Here is a 23910-nt window from a genome sequence, read left to right on the forward strand (position 1 = left end):
TCCTCCAACCCACACTTCCTACATCTGCTATCACTGAGCAAACCTAATTTAAAGGCATGTGACGCCGGAAGGCAGTGTAGAGGACTAAAGCAGGAGTGAAAAGGAAAAGGGAAGAGCAAATTAAAAATAAAGGAGATGGAAGCAGAAGGCAGTGTAGAAGACTAAAGCAGGAGTGAAAAGGAAAAGGGAAGAGCAAAGTAAAATAAAAGGAGATGGAGCAAGGAAAGAAAGAAGAAGAGGGAAAAGGATGGTTACAATGATGATGATGATGACGGTGACGATTGCTGATAATGCGAACAGACGAAGAAGATGGAATGAAAATTGAAGACGAAAATATAAATTGAAGTAGTGTACCATTAAGTATCTCTATAGTTCCAGTCACGGTTACAATTACAATAACTAAGAAGAACTACAGCTACGCGTTGTACATATGCCTATGGGATATGTTATTTTAGATCTGTGGTTGATAGCATCCGATGTCGTGCTTGATTTATAATGATCACCGGAAATACGGTTGTAACACGTGGTTAGAGTTACGCGTAACAACTTTGTTAAGCCAAAATGATCGCAACTGGATATAGAAAGAATCATTCAGTAAACGAAATTAAAATAACTTAGTCGGAGAACTTAAGAAATAAAGACCAAAGGCAATGTGAAAATATAAAGGGTAAGGAACGAATGCAAAAGTGAATAGGGAAGAGAAAAGTAAAATTAAAGGGGCTTGATGTAATGCAAAGAAAGAAGAAAAATGAAAACAAAATTAATCCTAAGATAATGGGGATGAGGACATTTTATTGGTGGTGATAATGCGAAGAGTGGACAAAAGCGGCAACGAAGAATTGGAACAGAGGTGCCCTTGAGAACTTCGCAGAGCGTCAGAAATCTGTTCGGCGTTCACCTACATATTGTATGAGCGGAGCGATTGAGGTTCAATAGATGAAGTGATATATGTGTTTCGCTTGTACATCAAGCAAGAAACAGATCCAGCATGAATTTGTTTTTTTTTCGCCTCTCACCATGTACATACATAATACAGAAGAAATGTGCAGTTGTATACGAAAAGCGAGGAGTTTTTATGGATCATGCTGAGTCTCGCAAGACGTATACGCGTCACAACTTGCTGATTTTTGTGTAAAGCACCTTGGTAAAGCTTGGTACTTATGCATTTTCTTACGAGAAGGAAACGACGCTGACCCCATCTTATCCTTCTACAGATATTGTAATCATTATCATCATAATAAAAAATGTGCTTACCCTATTTTTCTACGACTCATGCCAATTGGGCGCTGCAAGTGTAATTAGATCATCTTCCATCTGCCCTTCCAACTTGGTGGAGATCTTTTGCTTCCTCCGCTTCAAACATCTTGACTATCTACTGAAAACATTGGATCTATGCTCATATCTATGAAAATCATAGAGCTCATGACCAAGCATAAATCTGCTTGCAGAAGTTTGTCTCCTATACCGTTTGAAAGGATGGGCTGTTTATGCGTTTTTTTTTTGTTCGTTAAATGAGACTCCACTTTTAAACTGCCAATGTAGCCCAAAAAAGCACCTATTGCAAAGAGTGTTTCTCTGTTGGCTTCTATCTGCTCACGCATGAGATTGAAAAAATTGCAGATTTGGAGAGTCACCTTGTATGAAGCATCGACTTTTTTCAAATGGCTCGAAGAGGATCTTACCAATCCTTATAGAGCTAACAGTGCTGCTTAACGTCATTTGACATAGTCCCATGTTTTAGAAAGAAGATAAACTCAGACCTATATATAAACAATTATTTTCAACTGTCAAAAACTGCATGGAAGTAGCCAAGGATATGATGCGTGTCGATTTCCTTATCGTAGTTCTTCTCCTGAATTAAACGTACCGTGGTCGGTAGTGGATTTGTTTACCGCACTATATAAAACAGATCTCAAAAACTTCGCGATTTCCAATTTTAATCTTAGGCACACATATTTTTTGTACTATGCGTTATGTATGTGATATATTTATAATATGATATATGATGTTGTGTATGTATATATGCTTAGTTTCAATACATCGTATATGCGAGATCCAGTTTCACCTTCGAAATTTCATATCAGAAGTGTAATGAGCGATATGTGATGCATGGCTTGTGCCTCATATCGGTTGATACAAGCAATAACACCCAAAGTTGAGGCAGAATGAAATAAAGTAAATACCAGCCTTATAATCTCCGTACTCAGATCTGGCATTACACAAATTTTCTTGCTTGTTGCCCTTAAACTAAAGATTTTATGGGTGAACACTCACCTCAGTAACCTTGGGGGTGCATTACAAAATTAAAGTTCCTTTATTTCACCACAACTTTCCCTATCTATTAAAGTCCGTACTTGAAATTAGCTCAATACATGACTACTTTCTCTTATATACCTGCCATATTTGTAAAATAGACTAACTAAAGAACTTTTTTCTACAAAAGAAACACTATTTATCTTAACTACTACATCTATCTATATTTCTTAGCAAAACACACATGGCTAAAAAGGTAAAACCACATTCAAATAAAAAATAAATTCAACTAAAATAAGAAATAAACCCAAATATCTAAAAGTTTATCCTTTCTATTGCACTAAACTATACAAAGCCCAGCAGAGCTTTTATGCGATTGTGTCTGTTTTTGTAAAAAACTCGCTTGAATGCTTTGTGACTTTTATTGCCACACGTGTGTAAATAATACCTGTGAACAAAACTGACACAAAAACTACTAAAAAAAAAAGAGGGAATAGAATAACTAACCGACACAAAGATATAACAACTCGTAAAGCACAAGGCAAATAGTTAAATGCTATAAGGGACATAAGTACTTCTGAATTAAATATACTACATGCCTATCATCACACTCATCTACATACATACATAGATATGTGTGCAAGTATAATATACAGGAGTTAGTTGAGTAGAACATCAGCTGCTAGTGCGAAATACAAATACCTAGCTAAATGGGTATGCGCATTGTTCTACATCTGGCAAAGGTAAGCGCTTCCTTAAGCATAAAGAAACGTAGACATATGAGAAGAATTTGGTTAATCTCAAAGACCAAAGTTAAGTCACTAAAACAGAGAAAACTTTTTCCATCTGTTTTATCTTTTTTGGTAATGGACTTAAGTTTAGCACTGTGCCATTGTCAAGAGTTTAGTTACCTGTAAAATAAAACTAAGCAGTAGTGAAATAATGATGCTTAAAAAGTTTTTATGAATATGTATTGGCAAAAAGTATTTGAAAACATTTCTATAAAATATTGCGTTTTTAATAGATAAGGTATAAACGGCGGCCACCGTGGTGTGATGGTAGCGTGCTCCGCCTACCACACCGTATGCCCTGGATTCACACCCCGGGCAAAGCAATATCAAAATTTTAGAAATAAGTTTTTCAATTAGAAGAAAATTTTTCTAAGCGGGCTCGCCCCTCGGCAGTGTTTGGCAAGCGCTCCGGGTATATTTCTGCCATAAAAAGCTCTCAGTGAAAACTCATCGGCCTTGCAGATGCCGTTCGGAGTCGGCATAAAACATGTAGGTCCCGTCCGGCCAATTTGTAGGGAAAAGCGAGAGGAGCACGACGTAAATTGGAAGAGAAGCTCGGCCTTAGATCTCTTCGGAGGTTATCGCGCCTTACATTAATTTTTTTATTTATAAATCTTTTAATCGTAACGATTTTAGCGCGTGACTTTTTAATATGCCTGCGATGTCACAATGAAACTATTTTAAGATTTTCGATTTATGTATGATATGCGATTTTTAGCGCATGACTCTGTTACATGCATGTGATTTGCTATCGCATATTAATAATACAATTTTCGATATTTATCGCGTGTGATATTGTATCACAAATTAGTAGAGGTGCTATAAAAAAATTATATGTTATTAGATTTTACGACGTGACTTTTTCATATACATGTGATGTTGTATATCATATTAGAATAGGCGATGATACAATGAAACAATTTGAAATACCATTATCAATTTTTATCGCAGGACTTTTTAATATGCATGTGATGTGATGTATAATCACATATTGACAGAGGTGATGTGAAATGAAGAATTAAGTAATTGCTTGGCCTCTTAATATACTTATAAATGACAAAAATTTGTTTATGAATTCGATATTTATCACATGACTTTGTAACATGTATTTGATGTAGTATGAGATATCAGTAGAGATTGTGTCATAATAGATAAAAAAATTAAAATTACATGAATTTTTAATATGCATTTGACATAGTATCATATTTTAGTAGAGATGAGGTCGCAAAAAATTTTTTACGATTTTCAGTTGCTATCGCGTGATTTTTTTAAATTAATCTGATCTTCTGATCTTGTACCACATATGTATTAGTGCGAAAGTGTCGCAATGAAAAAGTTATACGACACTCGACTTTTGTCGCATGAAATTTTTATGTGCATGTGATGTAGTATCACATATTAGTAGAGGTGAAGTCACAATAAAATATGACAGTACATACACAAATTTCCGAGTTTTATTTTGTGTCTTTTATTTCTTTTTTTGCTGTTATATGCCTGGAATAAGAATAGCCACTTTAATGATTTGCGATTTTTATCGTATGATGTATGTGATGTTGTAATGTGAGGTGATATCAAAATAAAGATTTTCCATTTTTATTCCGAGACTTTTTGATATGATTGTAAAAAACTTTTACGATGAAAAATTGTATATATTTGTTATTTAACATGTAAGTGAGGTGGAATCACATATTAGCAATCAGCACTATGTGAAGACATCACTGGCTTTCGGTTATTTGACGAATCGCAGTGTTGCATTTATATATGTAACCGAGATATCTTTGTATAAATAACATGCTATCACATGATATTTTATATCACGTTTCCAGCCGATTATGTTTCGTAAATTTGACATCATTCTCTATCTAATGACTTTTATCATATGATGTTGTGTTACTTGTTTGGTTAGAGTATTAAATTATCATTCCAAGCTATCTACCATATAATGTTTTATGAATCTAACAATTTTCTTATTTCTATGGGCGCTACAGAAAATTTACTGTCCTTGCCTGATTCAATAAATTGTTTAATTTATTCCCTCTCACCATTTTCTTATAATATTTTTTTTTTTTATCACGTGATGCTCTATCACATATTTGGCACAAATTTTTTGCTCCTGAAACTTTCTTTAAGTCTATAGATGCAGGACGTCACAGAATGAAAAAAATTAAACGAGTTGTTAAGTGGCGCACAGTGTGCTTCCAGCAGCCTTTGATATTTCTCACTTTTAGTTACTATCCGCTCTCCATCGCGTCAATTTCGGTGCACAGAATTTATACATATGTTCATATGTACCTGTATACTTGTATTCCCATATGTACGTGCATATTTATGTACCAACATATGACTATACAAATGTACGAATACATGTACATACGCTGCAATGCGAATATATTCACCGGCATATACAGCCGTTAGTTGACCGCTAGGTAAAATTCCTTTACTGAAAGCTAAATTGATTTTTTGCCCTTTCATCATAATTATTCAGTCTTGAGAATTTGAAGAGTGAGCGTGTGCATAAATATATATATAGCACATAGAAGGCACAAATGTAAGTTCTAAACAATTGAATATCTAATATGCAATCTTTAAAGAAAATTAATAAAGATTTCAGCGCTATCATCAATTGGTGTTTTATTTGGATTTTAACGCTAGGAATATCTGCCAACTGCACGCGACTCAACATCCTGAAATATTTTTGCAATCGACATAGACTTGAGATCAAAATTAATTCAACTGCATATGACATGGCAGACAAAGACGTTCTTAATAGCGATGGAGGGGCAACAGGTGCCAACCAGCGTAACGAAACATCTTCTGCCGGCGCTGATGCGCATTCAAAGGTGCCAGAAAATGGTTATGACAATATCAACGCTACAACTGACAAAGGCGAACAAAGCAACATAGGGGTGGACATAACAGGTAGTTTGCCCGCATCGTCTACCCACTCATCCACGCCAACGCAGAACACAAACGTTGATCCTAAAAATAAACAGTTTGACGATCTCGTGAATCAGGTTCTAAAGGGATCGCTTTTCACAAGCACAGGTGTCTGTCGCGATACGCAGCGAGCGACTACTATCGAAGAAAGTAACGCATGGGCAATTCCTGGAAAAGCCGCCCCAATAGGGTCACGGCCAAGTTTATCTTTTTGGCCAAGCGCAGCGCACTGCAATTATTCTCTGCCATACGGTAACAGTTACGCCGACATAGTAGCGCCTTCGTCTACTGCTCTGCCAGCAGCGGGATTCGGCTGCAATTTGCCAAATATGGAGTTAAACGGCACGCTACCCACAAATACAACTACGTCAAAGGGTATCTTATCATCGTCACAAATAGCAGCACGTCATGTTATCACTAGAGAGTTACCTCTATTCTCCGGCAAACCTGAGGAATGGCTCCTGTTCATAAGCAATTATGAACAATCGACTGAGAGATGCGGATTTAGTAATGAAGAGAACCTTATTCGCCTACAGAAATGCCTGAAAGGTCCAGCTTTGGAAGCTGTGCGAGGTAAGTTGGTGATCCCCGCCACTGTTCCGTACGCAATAGGAACTCTAAAAATGCTGTTCGGGCGCCCGGAAATAGTGCATGCGGCTTTACAACGCAAACTCAGGGAAGAGCCTGCTGTGAAACACAACAATTTGGACTCAGTAATACGATTGGCGCTGGCCGTTCAGAACTACTGCGCTACAATGTTGGCCGTCGGCCTCAGCGAGTATCTAAACGACCCTCTATTGCTGAATGAATTAGTCGGCAAGTTCCCTGGCGACTTGAAACTCGACTGGGGTAGGCACAGATTATCTGCTGGTGGTATCAACTTGGCCACGTTTGATCAGTGGTTGTTTAATGTAGCCATGTGCGCAACTATGGTGACCTCGTACGAGCCTCAAGCTGCAGACAACACGAAGAGCGGAGGTGGAAAACAAGTCAAAGAGCGTGTATTGGTACACGTGGTAGAGGATCGTGATAAAGGTAAAGGTAGCAAGAACTCAAAATCATTAGAGGGCGTTTCGTGTCCCAAGTGTAAGGGACAGCATCGTTTGCCGGATTGTGACACGTTTAGAGCGCTTGATGTAAAAGGTCGCTGGGAGTTCGTTAAAAGTGAAAGGCTCTGCTTCTCTTGCTTCATGCGACATCTTGTACGATACTGCAAAACGAAGAAACGATGCGGCGTGGACGGGTCCACTTCCACCCACAGCACTTTGCTACATTCGGCTGCTACCGTGGGGGGCGACGTCCAACCACAACAACAAATTGATACCAAAGCTACACCGGAAGCGGATCAAAAGGAATCTACTGTTCTATTTCATAGCCGATCCGCTACGAAGGCTATGTTCCGATATGTGCCCGTAACGCTTTATGGTAAGGTGAAGCAAGTACATATATACGCTTTAATAGATGAAGGCTCTGCATGCACATTAATCGAAAGCAAATTAGCAGACGAACTTGAGTTGGAGGGTCCAACAGAGCAGTTGTGTTTAAAGTGGACCGGTGATCAGATGCAGACTGAACAGAACTCCAAATCAGTGTACTTGAATGTATCAGCAATTGGCAAAGAGGAACAACGCTACTTGTTGAAAGGCGTCCGTACGGTAACGTCCTTGGATTTGCCCACGCAAAGCGTCGATGAACAGTTGTTATGCCAATGATACCACCTTAAATCAGTTCCTATTCAAGCGTACACGAATGTAAAACCTCAGATTATCATCGGCCTTGACAATATTAAGGTAAGCGTTCCCATAGAAACACGCGAAGCAGAAGACGATGACGTTATTGCCGTCCGCTGCAGACTGGGTTGGGCAGTGTATGGGCGACACAACTACAAAAACCATACTACACCTCGTATTTTGTACATATGCGAATGCAGTGATGCTGATATTGCCCGTAAGCTAGATGAAGCGGTGAAAACGTATTTTTCACTCGAGTCAATGGGAGTGAGCATCAAAACCAAACCCCTGAGATCGAAGGAAGATGAACGTTCACTGCAAATTATGGAGAACACGAGCAAATATCTAGCAAATGAAAAACGCTGGGAGACTGGTCTTCTATGGAGGTTCGACAACATCGATTTGCCTGACTCATACCAGATGGCTCTCAAACGACTTAACTGCCTCGAGGCGAAGATGGCCAAAGACTCACAGCTAAATTCTTTTATGATAAGTACTATCGAAAGCTACATTAAAAATGGCTACGTACGCAAATTGTCAAATGGGGAGATAATGAGAAATTCTCGTTCATGGTTCTTGCCGATTTTCACAGTAACCAATCCTAACAAAATGAAAACGCGGTTGGTTTGGGATGCAGCCGCAAAGGTATGCGGCGTTGCTTTGAATGATGTCCTGTTGAAAGGGCCCGATTTAATGGCTTCGTTAATTGGAGTGCTGATGCGCTTCCGAGAGCGGAAAGTAGCTATTACCGGTGATATACGACAAATGTTTCACCAAATAAAAGTACGACAAGAGGACTTAGCTGCTCAACAATTTCTATGGCGAGACGGGGAAAAAACGCGCTCTCCCGATGTATATGTTATGCAGGTAATGACATTTGGCGCGTCATGTTCCCCCGCTCTTGATAATTTCATTAAAAATAAGAACGCGGATAGATTCATTAGTAAACAGCCAGAAGCAGTCAAGGCGATACATAAAAACACTTTCGTGGATGACTGGTTGCAGTCCGTGGACTCTGAAGAGCAAATGTTAGAGTTAGCCGAAATAGCGAAACGCATCCATGCAGACGGTGGATTTGAAATGAGGCATTGGCTATCAAACTCAAGGCGTGTTGTTCGAGCCTTAGATGACGAAATGGAGACATCAGCAAAAAATATTGTATTGTCTGACGAGCCTCGAGATGTGGTGGTTACCATCTGAAGATTCTCTGACATTCGTCGTAAAGCCCGAGCTAATTGCTAAAGCATCGCTTGCCACATCATCGAAACGACAAGTATAAAGCGTAGTTATGTCGATTTTTGATCCACTCGGACTCCTCGGCTTCTTCAACATTCGAGCCAAAATTATTCTTCAGAACATATGGCGATCAGGAGTTGGATGGGACGACAATCTCAAAGATGACGAAGAATCAGACTGGCAGCAATGGCTTAAGTTAGTGTCAAAGCTGAACGATGTACGTATACCTCGATGCATGCCCTTTGGTAGTTGTGCAAAGTCAATTCAGTTGCATACGTTCGTAGATGCTAGCATTGATGCATATGCTGCGGTGACATATCTACGCGCAGATATGGATGACGACGTTCGCTGTCTCATAGTTGCTTCAAAGACTAGAGTCGCACCATTGAAGCCCATATCAGTTCCTCGTATGGAATTAAAGGCAGCAATATTAGGGCTGCGACTATACAATTGTATTGAGTTAGAAGCATCAATACGATTCGACCGCCGTTTCTTCTGGACAGATTCAAGAGACGTACTTTGCTGGATACGATCCGATTCGCGTAAATTTCAACAATTTGAGGCTGTTCGAATTGGCGAAATTTTAGAAGGGTCCGACGTAACCAGCTAGAACTGGGTTCCATCCCACCATAATGTGGCTGACGATGGAACTAAGTGGGTTAAGAGCCCGGAAATAAATGGGTCAACACGTTGGTTTATTGGACCAAACTTTTTGTATATGGAGGAGTCGCAGTGGCCACAAATAGACGCCACAAGTAGGACCACTGAGGCGAACGTAGTTTGCCATAACGAAGTGATACACACCCGTGCATGTGTATTAGCTTGTATTTCACCCGATCCCAGCCGATTTAGTAAATTGGAGCGCCTTCGAGCAGCACATAGATCCGTACTACACTTTCTACAAATCATATCAAAGAAGCCGTTCGAAGCAGTGTTAAAGAAAATCATAGAGCTGAAACGAGACGTCGACATGGATATCGTGCTTATTCGCATTTGCCAAGAAGAATCATTTTCAGAGGAGATCAGCTGTCTCAAATCAAACAAACAAATAAGTGATAGAAAGAGCCATCTGTTTAAATGCTCACCGTACTTAGACGACCATGGAGTTCTTCGCATAAAAGGTCGCGTAGATGCCATAGAAGCAGTGGAAATCGACGTAAAACGCCCTATCATTCTACCGCGGCGTCACCGTATAACATACTTGATTGCAGAGTTTTACCACAGAAAGTAACACCATCTACATAACGAGATTGTCGTTAACGAGCTACGCCAACGCTATTGGATTTCGGGGTTAAGAGCGCTGGTAAGAGGAGTTTCGAAGCAATGCCCAGCTTGTCATATACGAAAAGCTCAACCCTCTCCACCGGAGATGGGTGAACTTCCTATGGAGCGGTTATCACCACATACTCGGCCCTTTACGTTCACTGGCGTGGACTACTTTGGCCCCATAGACATAGCAGTTGGGCGTCGTCGTGAAAAACGCTGGGGCGTTTTGTTCACCTGCCTCACTACACGGGCAGTTTATTTAGACATCGTGCCATCGCTATCCACCGATTCGTTTTTGATGGCTTCGAAAAGTTTTACTGCTCGACGAGGTGTGCCTAAACGAATTCTTTCCGACAACGGCACTAACTTTCGTGGTGCCAGCAGGGTGTTGAAAGAAAGCATCGAGTGCATATCACCGAAAGATATAGAAAAGCAGTACCCAGAGATGTCATTCAGCTTTATACCGCCGGGCGCGCCTCATATGGGTGGGGCGTGGGAAAGAATGGTACGCTCTACCAAATCAATATTGACTGAGATTCTACCAAAAGCAAAGTTACGTGAAGAAGTTCTGCGTGCTACATTAGCCGACGTCGAGTTTATGCTGAACTCACGACCACTGACGTATGTACCCCTAGATTCGATGGATGCTGAGGCGCTAACACCCAACCACTTTTTGATTGGCAGTTCCAATGGGTTACGCGAGCGAGGAGAACCGCACCAAACAGGTGCCTCGTTAGCCAAAGATTTTCGCATTGCTGGTCAGATAGCCGACGTGTTTTGGAAAAGGTGGCTGCGAGAGTATTTACCAACTTTAAAAAGGCGCACGAAGTGGTTTCAGCCGCCACTCGCACCCATTGCCGTAAACTACATAGTTATTATTGTAGACGAGAATAGCTAGCGCTGCTCGTGGCCAACGGGTATAGTAGTAGACATTCACCACTCGAAAGATGGACAAGTTCGCAGTGCTATCGTTCGTACAGCTGATGGTCTCGTTACCCGCCCAGCAGTGAAGCTTGCAAAATTAGACATAAAGGAAGATGGTAATGCACAGCGCAGTGATGCTGTGAATTACGGGGTGGGGAATGTTAAGTGGCGCACAGTGTACTTCCAGCAGCCTTTGATATTTCTCACTTTTAGTTACTATCCGCTCTCCATCGCCTCAATTTCGGTGCACAGAATTTATACATATGTTCATATGTACCTGTATACTTGTATTCCCATATGTACGTGCATATTTATGTACCAACATATGACTATACAAATGTACGAATACATGTACATACGCTGCAATGCGAATATATTCACCGGCATATACAGCCGTTAGTTGACCGCTAGGTAAAATTTCTTTACTGAAAGCTAAATTGATTTTTTGCCCTTTCATCATAATTATTCAGTCTTGAGAATTTGAAGAGTGAGCGTGTGCATAAATATATATATAGCACATAGAAGGCACAAATGTAAGTTCTAAACAATTGAATATCTAATATGCAATCTTTAAAGGAAATTAATAAAAGTTTCAGCGCTATCATCAATTGGTGTTTTATTTGGATTTTAACGCTAGGAATATCTGCCAACTGCACGCGACTCAACACGAGTAATGAGCTGTTTTTCGTAAATAGTCAAGAACGCTCTAATTATAACTGTAGGCTGTCACTCGAGCGAATGAGTTCTCTCGTATGTTATATAAAGAAATATTGAAGAATAGTTCAGGAAAATAAAATTGAATTTTTAAAGAGCATAAAATAAACATAACTTCATGCGACCGTTTAAGACTGCAACAGGATGCATACCATGGCCAAGGCTTTTATTACTTTCCAAGTTCCAGAAGCTTTTCTGCCTCTATCATATGTAATATCACTCCCTTCGATATTGTTGTGTTTGGGACATAGCTAACAGACATATTGCCATGTTATAAAAACCCCGTTAAAAACGTCTTTTGATATAATTAAGTTGATCACATGCCGATATAATTGACTTTGTATATAGTTCAGCCCAGTTCTTCCTTTGCTACACCCCAGAGCTTCAATCATTTCAACGTTGAAATCTACATCATGCCTCTGTTCATTCCGGCTGTAAAGCCACTTTCGATCCTGCGTAATCGTCGAGTTCATCTATTACAATTCTGGATCTTTAGTCAGGTCACTTCCTTATACTCAACTTACACACTCCAACAGCTTCTTTTCAGGTTCGCCTAAAAGGAGGAGATAGTTTAATATTACCTATGGAACGAAAATTTATAGCTTTCTAAGCTGGTTGGCGATGTTGTAAATGGTTAATGCAGAGTTATTGCTTACCCGAATTATCAACCTACGTGCGTAGGATCCGAAAAAGCCTAATCCAGAAACTACATAATTCTTTGTAAAAATTCAGCAACTATTTTAAATTATTGTCCCCCATAAAAATAAATTATTAGCAATTTAGTATTTCTTATATCGCATTAATGTGTTTGCGCCTTAATTTATGCAAAATCTGCGTGTACTCGTAGCATCAATATGCTACTTATCCAAAGTAAATTGCTTAAAACACACAACATATAACGCCTTTCAATATCAAAATGTATGTGTTTAGATCCTTTCCAAAAAAGCCAAAGAAAAATATTTCTCAATTTCTTATTTCTAATATTTTCACATTCATTCAAATTATTTACAGCTGCGGCTAGTTGTAAATCAGTTCCCATTACCCTTTTTGATTTTCCCCTAAGCACCGGAAGCATTACTTACTGCTATTTGAACTAAGCTAAAGGTCCTAGCGTGACAGCCAACAACAACAACAATAATAACAGTCGGAAATGTCACATTTCTTATACCATAAATAATTCATTATAAATTTCAACGCACATTTAAAGGCGCTAGGCAATTTTGGCCTTTTTTTTTGAAAAATATTTGAAGCACTGCACGTGACGGCAGAATAAATGAGTGGCAATCTGTGACGATGAATTTGTTTGGTGTGATGGACAGAGGATATCTCTGTAGAAAAGCCAAATGCGAAATGCCAAATAGTAATAAATGGCAGGATTGTGAATAAGAAATGAAATATTTATTTCTTTATTGTTTCTTGTTAGAGTAAAAAGCGAAAAAGTTTAAGAGTGTTATATGAGTTATGGAGCGTTTGAAGGTGCAGGAATAAGAATGAATGACCTAAGGAAAAAGGAAAAAAAATTCAGTGTGTTGATAAAAACTTCGCGAACGAGTATTTCAATTTTTTGTTACTTTTGTTTCCGTTTTTGTTTTTTTTTACTTGGTTCGGTATTCTTTCACATATTTACTTTATTGTATATTGCGTATTTGTTGGCCAACAACATAAATAATTAAGTGACTTATAAAAATTCAGTTTGTATCTTTTTAAGAAGTTTTATGCCTGTTTTTTTTTACTTGTCGTTGGTACAGCTGTTTCCTTTGAAGTTAGTTAGATGGAAGTTTCCAAGTGATTTGAACTCAAGTTATGAATAACATATTTTGAACAAAGTTATATCAATCAATCTTAATGCCTGTGCAAAGTTGCGAATTATGTTGGAAATTGGAGCTAATCGTGAATAAGTATCAGTTTTGCAAAAAAATTTACGAACAAAAAAGCTTGCTTTTGGCGAAAACTTCATTTATTTGCGCCCAACTGTCTAGACGATTTTTCCTGTTCCCAACAAATATCGCCCTTTGCAAAATTAATTCGCAGAATATGACCAAGCCAGCAAAATCGCTAGGCTTTTTTTTTTTGCTGAACTATGTTCATATACGGCGGCCGCCATGGTGTGATGGCTGTGTGCTCCGCCTACAATACCGAACATCCTGGGTCACCCCCCGGGCAAAGCAACATCAAAATTTTAGAAACAAGTTTTTTCAATTAGAAGACAATTTTTTTAACGGTTTGGCCCTTTGGCAGTGTTGCACTCCGAGTGTACTTCTGCCATGAAAAGCTTTCAGTAAAATCTCATCTGCTTTGCAGATGCCGTTCGAAGTCGGCATAAAACAAGTAGGTCCCGTCCCGCTAATTTGTAAGAAAAATTTAAAGGTGCATGACACGAATTGGAAGAGAAGCTCAGCGTAAAATCTCTTCGGAGGTTATCGCGCCTTAAATTTATTTATTTATTTATGTTCATATCTGGAGTTAGTATGCTCGATTTGTCGAAGATGCCAGCCTTAAGTCCTAGTAAAGGTATAATAAAATAAAAACTGAAAAAATGAACTTGTCTAAGACGTTGATATTGCTCGCTTTGGTGTCGTTACTATTTCGACTGTATATCTATTATGAAATGTTTCCCATCAAAATTTCATCTTCCGTGAAGATGTCGCTCTCAACCATGGCAGATCGAGTAGGTCTCGCCGGAGAAGCTCATTTTAAATTTTCTCTGGGGTAAGCAATTTTATGTACTTATTGTAGATGTTATTCTTAATTCTGTTGAAAAATTGTTTTACATAGTTCCAAAGCAGTGCCATTCTATATAATCTTACATGATTTTGTTATAGATGGTATCTGGACACTTAAATACTCTACGGAAGATTTTGCATCGTCTTATCCAATACCTTCTTCGATCCCCAATGTTTAGAGGGGCTTCTCCAAAATTCTTATAGTGCTATACATATTTATTGTTCCTTACTCTGACTTTTACTCTCACTCTTCTTTGATTTTTATTCTTATTCTTACTATTACTATTACTCTTACACTCACCTTTGCTCTTACTCTTATCCTTATCCTTACTCTTACTTTTTCTCTTAATCTTTCTCTTACACTTAATTTTACTCTTATAATAAATAAATGTATAACCTCCGCAGATGTCTTAGGCGAGCTTCTCTTCCAATTTGCGTCGTGCTCCTCTTGGTTTTCCCTACAAATTGGCCGGACGGGACCTACATGTTTTATGCCGACTCCGAACGGCATCTACAAGGCAGATGAGTTTTGACTGAGAGCTTTTCATGGCAGAAATACACCCGGAGCGCTTGCCAAACACTGCCGAGGGGCGACCCCGCTTAGAAAATTCTTTTTCTAATTTAAAAACCTTATTTCTAAAATTTTGATGTTGCTTTGCCCGGGGTGCGAACCCAGGGCATACGTTGTGGTAGGCGGAGAACGCTACCATCACACCACGGTGGCGGCCAATTTTACTCTTACCTTCACTATTACTCTTACTCTTGATCTTATTAATACTTTTACCTATACTCCTACAATTACTCTAACTCTGATTATCACTTTTACTGTTACTCGTACTTTTATTTTTATTCTTAAACTTACCTTAACTCGTACTTTTATTTAAATTTATTTTTTAATCTTACTCTTTAGCTTAAATTGTTCCAAATCTTACCTCTCTCTCACTTTTACTTTCACTTTTGATCCCGTTTTGACCTCAACTCTTGCACTTTTTCACGCTCTTCCTACATCCTTTGGATGTGCTGCATCGGCCTAATTACCAGATGTGGCGCGACACTGACAAGGTCCAATAAGGGATTACGTTATAAGAAATACTGATTTCGTTATCCTCGCCGTGCTTTGCGGTAAACATAGACAGAGATTTTCTTTACATTGGTTAAGCATGCTCTGTAAGTATGTTATAAAGTCGCTTTACCTCTTCCATCACTTCGAAGAATTTCAGCCGGTTCATTGTCGACCACCTATTTTTCTGATACAATTTTTGATATCGTTCAGCCAAAAAAGCTCCTTTTATTTACGCCCTTAAGCTTTACGTTTTTTATGTCTTTTCTTTAATTTCGTCGCATCACTATATCGCTTATTATACGAGCGTGCTGCACTCGATGATATGGAACGAACAATGGGAATCCACCAGATATTATTTTACTTTTTAGCTGTAAGCACCTGCACTTAGGTTTGATTATATCCTGCTTCAATGTCAGATTGATTTTCTGGATCTTATATGGGGACCTGCGATAACAGATAAGATAGTTTTATTGGGTGATGGGCATTAATAGTTTTTTTTTTTTTGTTTAAATGCGGACTTAGCACTCGTTGATGATTTGCGGTAAGCTTTTTAGCAGTTTACCAAGTTTCTTTAATGAGTCAAGCTGCTTCATCTGACGAAAGTCCTGCATAAGAATAAATTCTTCCTGTAGTATTTTAGAATAGGATGTTAGATAATTGTTTCAAAACAAGCTTTCCTAACTTTAGGTCTACCATATTAACTGGTTTCACAAAATAGTATACAGGGTGCCAGAAGAAAAGAACTACAGGAGCAAACGCTGCTTGAACATACATAAAATAAAAGTCTTAAATGCGTCAAGAGAGAATTTTAGCCAGCTTACCATCCCCCAACCTGTCCTCAGCAACTGTCAGCTAGACTACACTTTCAGTCATGCAACAAACCCAAACAACCCAGCCAGCAGCAGCTTACTTACATTCTTTCCCCAAATCTTTTGCAATCTTTATCCGCGAAGCTCAACACGCGACGCGTACTCCCTTCATTATTAAGAGCATTTCATAAGATTTTGCTTTAGCGCTTCGCATAACATAAGTTTCATAAGTTTGTTGTAATTTCATTTGTGCCGCCACCAACTGCTTACGGGATACATTTTTTTTCGCCAAGTTGATTCTCTCCTGCTCTTGGAACTGTTCGCGTGCTTGAATCTTGAAGATTATAAAGAAGAATATTAACAACAACGGAAGGGGGGGGGGGGAGGGGGGGAGGGCTCATGTTAAGCACACTAGTACGCAGCAACAACAAAACCAAGTATTACGTGTAGCCTCTGGTAAACTATTTATTAGATTGAAATATTTTTGTAACAATTTTAATCGCATTTTGGCTGTCGACAGCGAATTATATTTTTGCTCAATATGAGATGAGTGTTGTTGTTATTATATTAATGTGCACGCCTTTTTTTCAATGCTGCACGCACTTATTGTTTCACATTTTGGGATTTTCTTAATATTTTGTTGTTATCTCGCGTTTTGTTGTAATATATTACCTTTGGCATTTCATTAAAAATTAGTGATGTGTAAATAATTTTCCTCAGACAAAAATTAATTTGCGAAATTCTTGTGCATGAAAATATTTTCGCTTATTTTTTTCGCAGTTCAAATGTGCTTGTATTTTTATACTCAGCTGAGCAGAGCTCACAGAGTATATTTGCTTTGTTCGCATAACCGTAATCCGTAACGGCATAAACTAATCGAGATACATATAGACTTCTATATATAAAAATGATCTGGGTGAAAAAAGAAATTCATTTAGCCATGTCCGTCCGTCCGTCTGTAAACACGATAACTTGAGTAAATTTTGAGGTATCTTGATGAAATTTTGGTACGTAGATTCCTGGGCGCTCATCTCATATCGCTATTTAAAATGAACGAAATCGGACTACAACCACGCCCACTTTTTCGATATCGAAAATTTCGAAAAACCGAAAAAGTGCGATAATTCATTACCAAAGACGGATAAAGCAATGAAACTTGGTAGGTGCGTTGACCTTATGACGCAAAAAAAAATTAGAAAAATTTTGGACAATGGGCGTGGCACCGCCCACTTTTAAAAGAAGGTAATTTAAAAGTTTTGCAAGCTGTAATTTGGCAGTCGTTGAAGATATCATGATGAAATTTGGTAGGCACGGTACTCCTATTACTACATGTGAGCTAAATAAAAATTAGCGAAATCGGATGACGAATATGCCCACTTAAAAAAAATTTTTTTTTAAAGTCAAATTTTAACAAAAAATTTAATATCTTTACAGTATAAAAGTAAATTATGTCAACATTCGACTCCAGTAATGATATGGTGCAACAAAATACAAAGATAAAAGAAAATTTTAAAATGGCCGTAACACCGCCCTTTTTCATTTAATTCGACTAGAATACTTTTAATGCCATAAGTCCAACAAAAATTTACCAATCCTTGTGAAATTCGGTAGAGGCATAGATTCTATGACGATAATTGTTTTCTGTGAAAATGGGCGAAATCGGTTGAAGCCACGCCCAGTTTTTATACACAGTCGACCATCTGTCCTTCCGCTTGGCCGTTAACATGATAACTTGAGCAAAAATCGATATATCTTTACTAAACTATGTTAACGTATTTACCTGAACTCACTTTGTATTGTTATAAAATATGGCCGAAATCCGACTTTTCCGATATCAAAAATTACGAAAAATGAAAAAAATGCCATAATTCTGTACCAAATACGAAAAAAGAGATGAAACGTGGTATTTGGATAGGTGTATTGGCGCAAAATATAACTTTAGAAAAAACTTAGTAAAATGTGTGTGACGCCTACCATATTAAGTAGAAGAAAATGGAAAAGTTTTTAAGGGCGAAACCAAAAGCCCTTGGAATCTTGGCAGGAATACTGTTCGTGGTATCAACAATATAAATAAATTAGCGGTACCCGACAGAAGATGTACTGGGTCACCCTGGTCCACATTTTGGTCGATATCTCGAAAACGCCTTCACATATACACATACCACCACTCCCTTTTAAAACCCTCATTAATACTTTTAATTTGATACCCATATCGTACAAACAAATTCTAGAGTCAGCCCTGGCCCACCTTTATGGCGATATCCCTAAATGGGGTCCACCTATAGAACTATGGCCCACTCCCTCATAAAATACTCTTTAATACCTTTAATTTGATACACATGTCATACAAACACATTCCAGGGTTACCCTAGGTTCATTTTGCTAAATGGTGATTTTCCCTTATTTTGGGTCCAAAGCTCTCAGCTGAGTATGAAATGTTCGGTTACACCCGAACTTAGCCTTCCTTACTTGTTTGGTTTAAAAATAAAGCCCCTTGTAAGGTTTTAAGAAGCGCTTGTTACAGCTAGTAATGGGTTGAGAGCTGAATCCTCTTTGAATCAATTATAAGGATTTAAAATTTGCTTAAATATTTTTCATTCTTTGCGACTGTGTAATTGATTGTATCTACGATTACTTACGATTAGTTTAACAACAAATTTGGATTTTGTGGTATTCAGCCCAATTCTAAATATTCCCTCGGAATTTTTTCTCGCAGATTTTTTTATTCCCACGGAAAAATTCCTCCAATTCTCTACTCCTAGCGAGAACAATAATTAGGGAACAGGAATTTGGAATATCCGAAGTCAGCTGTTTTGTCAATTGAAATTTCGTTGCACATTTCTTATTTTGTTTAAAAAATGAAAGTTTAATTACTGTTCCGAATTTGTTTGAAATTAAGAAACAAAGTGTAAGAAATACATAGTATTGCATTTTATATGGTATCGACTGAAATGGGCAATAAATTGGTGCCACAGCAACATCAACAGGAGAACATAAGAAGAAGAACACGACGGGATAATACAAATCCGCAGGAGTTGCCTGCTTCCATTCACCAAAACAGTTTTCTGGCGGCCAAGACGAGTTGAATTCGTCTTTCGTTATATGCCAAAATCTATTTAAGCCTTCTTAAAAAATCCTTGCGCAGCTTCTGGATGGCTGCATCCAATATCTCTAGAGCTCTTCTGTTGCTTATGATATACTTTTCGACTTAAAATAAAGAATATAGTGGCAGAATGTACATATTTTAGCACAAATTTCTACAAATAAGTGTTCTTTATTAAAATAACCAATTTATTGTAACTATTTCGATGAATTTCCCTTAATTTAACAAGTGAAAAAACTCCTAAGAAATGGCAGAGAAATCTCCCTCTCACTCACATTCATAATACCTACTTTTCTCGCATAACCGGTTTCCGCTTTTTCGAAAATTGTTCAGAATATGAGGAAAGGGAGAAGGAAAAAAACTCACAAGGAATTTTTATTTAGAATACGAGGAATGGGAGAAGGGAAAAACTCGCAAGGAATTTTTGTTTAGAATACGACGAATGGGAGAAGGGAAATAACTCGCTAGGAATTTTTGTTTAGAATTGGGCTGATTGGGATTTCTGTGATAATTAAGTCCTTGCGAAGTGACAATAGAAGGTTAGATAAAAGGTATAAGAAGCGTAAAATTAAAAGGCGTGACTGCAAGAAGCACGTGGCACAGTCTCGCCTGACACATTTTTTAGATCTTACAAGAGAGCGAAAGGTATTGTTTCGAGCAACATGAGTGAAATTCTTTTGAAAGACATAAGCATTTTCATGATATTTCATTCAAAATATGTTAACTGGTGTTCATTTCCTTCTCGGATATATATACATACGCCTTAAAGAAATTCTCCGAAAGTTTTTAGAAATATTATTCATGTTTATAGATTCAGAACGACTATCTTGGAACGATTTCATATAACCACCTTGAACTTTTTTGGTCGTCGCTACAGTGACCAATCGTTTACTCAAATCAGTTTCTCAATTAACGGTTCTGGACCTGACTCTTTCCGCTAATAATATTTATGAAATATAAACAATCCATGCTAGGATAGTCTTATCGATCGCTATCTTTGCTCGGAAAGGTTTGGTCAGTAGAAAAAAAAATAAAAAAAAGCAAGACGCGATAACCTTCGAAGAGCTTTAAGGCCGAGTTTTTCCTCCAAATTGCGTCGTGCTCCTTTGAATTTTTTCTACTAATTGGCAGGACGGGACCTACATCTTATGTGCCGATTTCGAATGGCATATTCAAGACAGATTAATTTTTACTGAGAAGTTTTCCATGCCAAAACGATAATCGGAGTATTGGCCAAATCACTTCCGAGGGGCGACGCCGCTTAGGAAACCTTTTTTCTAATTTTGGATGTTGCTTTTCCCGGCGCTTGAACCCAAGATCTTTGATGTGGTAGGAGGAGCACTCTACCACCACACCACGATGGTCGCCAAGTAGAGATATAGCCACAATTAAATTCACTGTACATGAACTCTTTCACAGCAGCCCACATACTATAAAATGCCACACGCAACTACAGAAACTCTAAATATACTGAAAATCCCTCAAAAAAGAAGAGCCTTTGTGGCACTTAACACAGCTGCTGGCACCACACCAACTGTAGTGCAATTATTTGACGTGATAACGTTGGACCTTTGAGGCTATCATCGAATCCTCTTTGAATACCGCCTTATTTTTTGATAAGAACGGGCACTCATTCGTACTTTGTTCTTGTAGGCACACTCTTTTCTTTCATCTTCCTCTACGTTTCATTTTTCAGGATCTTTTTTTTTTATTGCTTTATGTACTGCCAGTTTGTTCTGAACGTGAAGGTATCCTCGGCATTTCGATCACGCACAGATTGGAAAGGAGGCTACCTACTTAGAAGAGTCGAGGAATCACTTCTGATGCAACAAAAGTGCAGTAGAATAAGTGGTATAGTTGTGAGGTCGTAAAGTTCCCGTGTGCGTGCATGAATAGGAAAATACAAGCTCCCTCCTCTAACTGAAAAAATCTGGATCGAAGTTTCTGAAGGCCATCAGTACAGGTCACTGTGCTATTTCATTGATGCTTCATCACTTTCTCCGCCGATGTCCAGAAAACAAGATTTTTGGCCGGACATTGCTTCGAAAGTCTGTCAGAGGTAAGGAAGATGGATCTATTAACTACTTAAGTTCAATGCGAAGACTAATTAGGGAGTATCTGGTTGGACGAATATGCCCTCAGCCGACACTCGTCGAGAGCACTCAAAATAAACCTAATTCCACAGTGTGAAAATTTGTGAAATCCCCATTCGCAACTTAAGCTAACTTATCGCAAAACAAGCTTGGTCAATATGCTTTGTTGAACTTGGTCAAAAAGTTATACAAAATCAGATTTAGTTTTACACGAGTCTTCAGCTCGTTCCCACTTCTCGAAGACGATAGTGAAGCGAAAAGCTGTGGTCTTTAATGATCTACAAGTAGGTGTACTTGCGAGTTAATATAAAAGAAGATGTTTGAAGTAGTGATGTAAAAAATAAAATATATGTGGAACTGCACTTACATTAGTTTAAGGAAAAAGAGAAGACGGAAGTTTGCCTGAAGGTAGCCACTTTAAAGCCTCGAAATCATCAATCACTATAGCTTCAAATGAAAGATCAAAATTTCGAGCATATATGATTTTTCGAGCTTATGCATTTATTCCCCCAGCGGGTAAGGAAGCTTAGAATATAACCATAGTACTATACCATTCATAAAAGGGGACTTAAATATCCAATTGATTCAAGGGGTTGTGTAGCGCAGCTTTCAAGGGATGACGGCGCAATTTATAGCTTCTACAATCCAATTGTCAACCTCACCGACCCGTAGTAAATGCTGTTTCATTAGAAACAGAGGCTCTGGCGATTCCGAGCTGCTCATGGAAATAGGGGGTCTAGGGTGGGCCTAAACGGTTCAATGTGATCATATTAAGTTGCTTCCGGGATGGTCGTGCTACCAGAACATACCGGATCTATGTATATCCGTCAAAGGGCTATCAACAGCGGTAGCACTCCTCAAAACCTTCGGGGTCTTGTCTGAGCTAACAAACTGGATAGGAAAGTTTCTTAAAACCGAACTTAACTATCGCATGATATCACTTATGAGCAATGGTTTGATTCAATGTTTCAGGCAAAATTGTGAAGTAGGAGGCGAGAAGAAGTAATTACATTAAATAACAATCAAGTTACATACTCACTACAACTATTTACAAAGTTCGTTAAAAAAAAAATTATATTCCTTACCAGAAAATTTTACTGAGTATTAACCACAAAATGTGTCGCCAACCGCAAAAAAAACCGGAATAACGCAAAGCAGAATATGAATGAGCGTAAATCCGCAAAAAAATGCTGGAGGATGTGTGAGAATACATTTGTAAATCATCAACACCCACATATATACAACAAAGACAATTTACGAAAACAACAAAATAGCAAAAATTAACAAAAAAAAAAAAAAAAAAAACAAAACTCATTATCCAACGCAGTTTCTGGATTTTTGCCGACCCCAACTTTTTTCAACTTTTCTTAACTTCACTGAAGTCCGCTGGAAAAGTTACAAAAACAATTCTCATAAAACAGACACAAAAAAAAATCGGAAAAAAATAATGGGTGAAAGAACGAATTAATGAATGAGCGCACTGTGAAAGAGGAAAAAGCAACTTCTGCATTCCACACTCACACTCGGGTTATATATGGGGTATTCCAAAGTGACGGTTGTGTATTTTTGAGTCCTTTTTGATAGGATTTTAAGTAATTTCTCTTTGATATTTATGAAGTTATGGAATTCGATCATTTAAAAGCGATTATCGGTTTCATACAAAGTAGAGAAATGCAAAATTTTATCAGGTCATTGGTGTATAAAATTAAAATACACCAAAAGTGCCAGATTGGATAATGAAATCATTGTCAACTATGAAAAAAAATATCCATACATAATTGGCTATACCATATTTTTCAATGAGTCACTAAAGTCTAATTCGAATTTTCATTACACTACCATATTGAGCAACAAAAAAGCTGTAAGTTAATTTAAGCTCATTTTGGCATGTGTGACGGGAATGACAAGTTACATTGGGAACATAGTTCCATTTTCCAACTGTTTTTGAAATAATGTAAATGTAAATATATTTGAGAAAGGGGCAAATGCGAAACGGGCAGATGTATTTGGGAAATGGCCAAATATATTTGAGAAAAGTCTTTTATTAATGCTTTTTATGTATTCTGAAAAACATTTTCCCATTTCTCAAATTATATTTGCACCTTTATACCCGTTTTTTAAAGTATTCGCCCATTTCTTGAATAACATTTTCCTTTTTATCAAACACATTTTTCCTTTCTTCAAATATATTTGCCCGTTTTTCAAATCTCTCAAATATTACTTTTTCTCAAATACAATTTCAAAAGGTGTAATTTATTTGCCTCACTT

The sequence above is a fragment of the Eurosta solidaginis genome, chromosome 2, assembly GCF_040869045.1.
Source record: "Eurosta solidaginis isolate ZX-2024a chromosome 2, ASM4086904v1, whole genome shotgun sequence".
NCBI classification, from domain to species: Eukaryota; Metazoa; Arthropoda; class Insecta; order Diptera; family Tephritidae; genus Eurosta; species Eurosta solidaginis.